Source organism: Myotis daubentonii, chromosome 15, assembly GCF_963259705.1.
Source record: "Myotis daubentonii chromosome 15, mMyoDau2.1, whole genome shotgun sequence".
Taxonomy (NCBI): Eukaryota; Metazoa; Chordata; class Mammalia; order Chiroptera; family Vespertilionidae; genus Myotis; species Myotis daubentonii.
Window position 1 is genome coordinate 12,648,349 of NC_081854.1, and position 7,165 is coordinate 12,655,513.

Here is a 7,165-nt window from a genome sequence, read left to right on the forward strand (position 1 = left end):
AACCAAACTGGCTAGGGCAAAGAGTCTTCTTTAAGAAGAAGAAGAAAAGATAAAAAACATGAAGAAGGGGAGAGAACCAAGATGGCGGCAATATAGGCAGACGTGTCCCAGGTCGTGTCCCGGAGCAAATGGAACGAGCAGCTGAAGCTAGTAACACTCACACCGAATTGGCGAAATTGCTCAGCTGGTGAGAGGGTTTACAGCCGGGAAGAGCAGAACTTCCCTGGTAAGGTAAAAAAAAAACCAGGGATTTGGGCAGGAAAGTTTGCCAGACCTCTGAGCCCAGAGAGTCGGAGGGAGACCGCGTGGCAGACAGCCGCGTCCCTTGGGACAGGCACAGCCCCTGACGGGGGAAAGGAGAACCGCGGGATTCCTGGTGCTGCCAGGGAAATTGAGAGCTGGGTTCTGTGATCACGGAGGACTGAGCCTAAAGGGGGCAGCCTGAAGAGCTGACCTGACCATGCAGTCCCGGTAAGAGAAGAAGCTTACAGAAACCAAGCCTTCCCCGTTTCCGCGGCCGGCATTTGTTTGTTTGTTTTCACTGAATCCTGTTCATGGGACATTTCGGATACAGACACTCACCTGTGCTGAAGAGAGGGAGAGTGTGCTGGGGAGTGGAATCTGGGGAGAGACTGGGGAAAGAGGGGGAGCCGGGAGAGGTGGTAGTGAATTGAGTGCTGAGACACCCCTGAACCCAGGACTGGGGCAGCCACCCGCTCCTGAGAGTGAGTCTCCTCCCCCCAGCCCCCAGGCAAGGAGCACAGCCACACCCAGATTCCACCCTGTACGAGATCAAGGATTAAGATAACCTGATCAGTCCCTGGGAGTTAACAGGGTCTGGCCTATAGGGGGATTTTCAATCCCAGCAACAACATAGCGCTGGTAACTAACTATTACTCAGTCAGCTCTGGGCAGTGAACTTCCACTGGACAGAGAGGCCCTATAGCCTCAGAGGCCAACCCCAGAACACTGCCACCCAGAGGCTGACCCACAAACTGACTCTTTGCTAAACACAAAATAAGGCAGTCTGGGAAATAAATGCGGCATGCTTTAAAATAAGGACTGTGGTTTACAACACAGGAACAGTATATCGCAGGGAAACTCAACACTCTCCTGAATACCTGGAAGGTCTAAGGCGAGCCACACTGAAGAATAGAAGAAACGAAGGACCTTCACTACTGCAATTTTTTTTCTTTTTTCACTTTTTAACTAAGAAACCAATTTTTTTTTTCATTCTTTTTTTTTCTGTTCTTTTTTTTTTTTCTTCTTTTTTTTTCTTTCTTTTCTTCTTTTTCCATCACCTGATTTTACCCTTTTAATTACTACCTTCTTATTTTTAACCAGTATTATTACTGCTACCATTTTACCATTTTTTAAAGTGCCATTTTATTTTTTCTTTATTTTATTTTGGGATTAGTGTTCACCATTCTATTTTCATCGTTATATTATTGGTTGTTTCTAGTTTGCATTCATATCCAGGGAGCTGTTGCTGGAATTTGTTGGGATTAATGGCTGTTCTATAGGAGTATTCTCCTCATATAAAAAGTCTCTTCCCTCTTCCACTTCATTCTCTCTTTTCGCTCTTTTTTTTTTTTTTCTTTTCTCGCTTTTATTTTCCCCCTTCCTTTTTCCCAATTTCATTTTTGCACTCCCTTTTTTTGGTCCCTACTTTTCTTTTCCTTTTTCTCTTTTATCTTTTTCTCTTCCTTCTTCCTTATCCCCTAATTCTCTTAATTCAGGTGGTCACCTTTAATTGGGGTTATTAATATCGTGAATATATTTGTGTATAGTGCCTGGTACGTGGTGCCTTGTTGTGTTGTATTTTGTGCCTTTAAATCAACGCAGCAGATCCAAGCAACAGCAACCTCCTGAGCACCTCATCCTCTGCTGAGGAACAGCAGCTGTACGTGAAACCTCGCCCCACCAGCCGGAAGAGCCACCACAGCTGTGAACAGCACCCACCAGAGGAGCTGCTGCCAACTCAAGAGCAGCTGCTACCACAACCGCCCGAAGAGCAACCACAGACCAAGGAGTCACTGCCACCAAGGGAGCAACCACTGAACAACTCAACGTCTAGATATGTCAGTGAGATCAAACATGGGTAGACAAAGAAACCCCCAAAGGAAAGAGAAGGAGGACTCTCCAGAAAAGCAGCTAAGTAATACAGAGGCATGCAACATGACAGATAAAGAATTCAGAATAAGGATCCTAGAGTGCATAAACCGGATGGAGGAAAAAATCGACAACCTCTGCAAGAAGCAAGAAGAAACAGATGAAAAAATCGATAACATCTGGAAGAAGCTAGAAGAAACAGATGAAAAAATCGATAACATATGGAAGAAGCTAGAAGAAACAGATGAAAAAATCAACAACCTAAGTAAGACCCAAGAAGAAATGAAGAGTGATATAGCTGCAATGAAAAACTCCATTGAAAGTATCAACAGTAGACTAGGAGAAGCGGAGGACCGAATAAGTGAATTAGAAGACAAGGAAGCAAAACACACCCAAAATGTACTGCAATTGGAGAAAAAAATTAAAAGACAGGAGGAGAGCCTAAGGGAGCTTTGGGACAACATGAAACAAAACAACATACGAATAATAGGAGTACCAGAACAACAGAAAGATGAACAAGGATTAGAAAACCTACTCGAAGAAATAATATCAGAAAACTTTCCTGAGGTGGGGAAGAAAAAAGTCACACAAGCCCAGAGAGTCCCAAACAAGGTGAACCCGAAAAGACCCACACCAAGACACATCATAATCACCATGGCAAATGTTCAGGACAAAGAGAGAATCTTACAGGCTGCAAGAGAGAGACGGAAAGTTACATACAAGGGATCTCCCATTAGATTGTCAAATGACTTCTCAACAGAAACACATCAGGCCAGAAAAGAATGGACTGAAATTTACAAAGTGATGCAAAGCAAAGGACTGAATCCAAGAATACTCTATCCAGCAAGGCTATCATTCAAACTTGAAGGGGAAATAAGAAGCTTCACAGACAAAAAAAGACTAAGGGAGTTTGTCACCACCAAGCCAGCAATGCAAGGAATGCTAAAGGGACTGGTATAAAAAGAAGAAATAAAAAGCTCAGAAAGAAAACAGCCACACACACACACAAAAAGAAATGGCTACAAACAAGTACCTTTCAATAATAACTTTAAACGTAAACGGACTAAATGCTCCAACCAAAAGACATCGAGTGGCTGAATGGATAAAAAAACATGACCCATACATCTGCTGTCTACAAGAAACCCACCTCATTAGAAGGGACTCACACAGACTGAAAGTGAAAGGATGGAAAAATATCTTTCAGGCAAATGGAAAGGAAAAGAAAGCTGGGGTAGCAATACTTATATCGGACAAAATAGACCTCAAAGTGAAGGCCTTAACAAGAGATAAGGAAGGCCACTTCATAATACTAAAGGGATCAATACAACAAGAAGATATAACCCTGGTAAACATATATGCACCCAATGTAGGAGCACCCAAATTCATAAAAAAACTCCTGGAAAATATCAAAGGAGAGATCGACAACAATACAATCATAGTAGGGGACTTTAATACACCATTGACAGCACTGGATAAGTCCTACAGACAAACAATCAGCAAAGATACAGCAATCCTAAATGACTCACTAGATCAGATGGACTTAATAGACATCTTCAGAACACTTCACCCCAAAGCCAGAGAATATACGTTCATCTCAGGTGCTCATGGGACATATTCAAAAATAGACCACATATTGGGTCACAAGCAAAGTATCCCCAAATTCAAGAAGATTGAAATCATAAAAAGCGTCTTCGCAGACCACGATGGCATAATATTAGAAATAAACTACAATAAAAACAACCCAAAATACTCAAACACCTGGAAGCTGAATAGCATGCTATTAAATATTGATTGGGTTACCAATGAGATCAAAGAAGAAATTAAAAACATCCTGGAAACTAATGACAATGAAAACACAACAATCCAAAACCTATGGGACACATTGAAAGCAGTCCTGAGAGGGAAGTTTATAGCTCTACAGGCCTATCTCAAAAAACAAGAAAAAATGGTAGTAAATCATCTAACTCTACAACTCAAAGAATTAGAAAGAGAGCAACAAGAAAACCCCAGAGTGAGCAGAAGGAAGGAGATAATAAAGATTAGAGCAGAAATAAATGACATAGAGACCAAAAAAACAATACAGAAAATCAATGAAACCAAGAGCTGGTTCTTTGAAAGGATAAACAAGATTGATAAACCTCTAGCCAGACTCACCAAGAAGCAGAGAGAGAGGACCCAAATAAATAAAATCAGAAACGATAGAGGCGAAATAACAACAGACCCCACAGAAATACAAATGATTGTTAAAAAATACTATGGACAGCTTTACTCCAACAAACTAGACAACCTGGAGGAAATGGACAAATTCCTAGAAAAATACAGCATTCCAAAACTCAATCAGGAAGAATCTAAAAATCTCAACAGGCCAATTACTATGGAAGAAATTGAAGCAGTCATCAAAAAGCTTCCATCAAACAAAAGCCCAGGACCAGATGGCTTCACAGGGGAGTTTTACCAAACATTCAAGGAAGAACTAAAACCTATCCTCCTCAGACTACTACAAAAAATTCAAGAGGAAGGAACACTTCCAAGCTCATTCTATGAAGCCAGCATCACCCTAATACCAAAACCAGGTAAAGACAACACAATGAAAGAGAATTACAGGCCAATATCCCTCATGAACATAGATGCCAAAATCCTCAACAAAATCTTAGCAAATCGGATCCAGCAGTACATCCGAAAGATCATACACCATGACCAAGTAGGATTTATCCCAGGTATGCAAGGATGGTACAATATCCGCAAATCAATAAACGTGATACATCACATAAACAAATTGAAAGAAAAAAACCACATGGTCATATCAATTGATGCAGAAAAAGCATTTGACAAAATTCAACACCCATTTTTGATAAAAACTCTCAGCAAGGTGGGAGTAGAAGGATCATACCTCAACATAATAAAAGCCATATATGACAGGCCCACAGCCAACATCATACTCAACGGACAAAAACTAACACCATTTCCCCTAAGAACAGGAACAAGACAGGGATGCCCCCTCTCACCACTCCTGTTCAACATAGTACTGGAAGTGTTAGCCATTGCAATTCGGCAAGAAGAAGAAATAAAAGGCATCCAAATTGGAAAAGAGGAAGTAAAACTGTCCTTATTTGCAGACGACATGATATTATACATACAAAACCCTAGAGATTCCATCAAAAAGCTACTAGACTTAATACATGAATTTGGCAATGTAGCAGGATACAAAATTAACCCCAAGAAATCTGAGGCATTTCTATACACCAATAGTGAACTTTCAGAAAGAGAGATTATAAAAACAATCCCGTTTACCATTGTACCAAAAAAACTAAGCTACCTAGGAATAAACTTAACTAAAGAGGTAAAAGACCTCTACTCAGAAAACTACAGGACGTTGAAAAAAGACATAGAGGAAGACATAAACAGATGGAAGAACATACCGTGTTCATGGATTGGTAGAATCAACATCATCAAAATGTCCATACTACCCAAAGCAATCTATAAATTCAACGCACTTCCCATTAAAGTACCAACAGCATACTTCAGAGATCTAGAACGAACTTTCCAAAAATTCATCTGGAATAAAAAAAGACCCCGAATAGCTGCAGCAATCCTGAAAAAGAACAAAGTAGGTGGGATCTCAATACCAGATATCAAGTTGTATTACAAAGCCACTGTTCTCAAAACTGCCTGGTACTGGCACAAGAATAGGCACATAGATCAATGGAATAGAATAGAGAGCCCAGAAATCGGCCCGAACCAATATGCTCAATTAATATTTGACAAAGGAGGCAAGAACATACAATGGAGCCAAGATAGTCTCTTCAATAAATGGTGTTGGGAAAATTGGACAGATATATGCAAGAAAATGAAACTAGACCACCAACTTACACCATACACAAAAATAAACTCAAAATGGATAAAGGACTTAAATGTACGACAGGATACCATAAAAATTCTAGAAGAATCCAAAGGCAAGAAAATCTCAGACATATGCCGAAGCAATTTCTTCACTGATACAGCTCCTAGGGCACTTGAAACTAAAGAAAAAATGAACAAATGGGACTACATCAAAATAAAAAGCTTCTGCACAGCAAAAGAAACCATCAACAAAACAACGAGAAAACCCACTGTGTGGGAAAACATATTTGCCAATGACATATCTGATAAGGGCCTAATCTCCAAAATTTATAGGGAACTCATACAACTTAACAAAAGAAAGATAAACAATCCAATCAAAAAATGGGCAAAGGACCTAAATAGACACCTTTCAAAAGAGGACATTCAGAAAGCCAAGAGACATATGAAAACATGCTCAAAGTCACTAATCATCCGAGAGATGCAAATCAAAACAGCAATGAGGTACCATCTCACACCTGTCAGACTGGCTATCATCAACAAATCAACAAACGACAAGTGCTGGAGAGGATGTGGAGAAAAAGGAACACTTGTGCACTGCTGGTGGGAATGCAGACTGGTGCAGCCACTATGGAAGACAGTATGGAGTTTCCTTAAAAAACTGAAAATGGAACTCCCATTTGACCCTGTGATCCCACTTCTAGGAATATATCCCAAGAAACCAGAAACACCAATCAGAAAGGATATATGCACCCCTATGTTCATAGCAGCACAATTCACCATAGCTAAGATCTGGAAACAGCCTAAGTGCCCATCAGTAGATGAATGGATTAGAAAACTGTGGTACATCTACACGATGGAATACTATGCTGCTGTAAAAAGGAAGGAACTCTTACCATTTGCAACGTCATGGATGGAACTGGAGAGCATTATGCTAAGTGAAATAAGCCAGTCAATAAAGGAAAAATACCACATGATCTCACTCATTCGTGGACAATAGAGACCATTATAAACTTTTGAACAATAATAGATACAGAGGCAGAGCTGCCTCAAACAGATTGTCGAGCTGCAGCGGGAAGGCCGGGGAGGGTTGGGGGGCAGGAGGTAGGGGGGTAAGAGATCAACTAAAGGACTTGTATGCATGCATATAAGCATAACCAATGGACATAAGACACTGGGGGATAGGGGAGGCTAGGGGACTGTCTAGGGCGGGGGG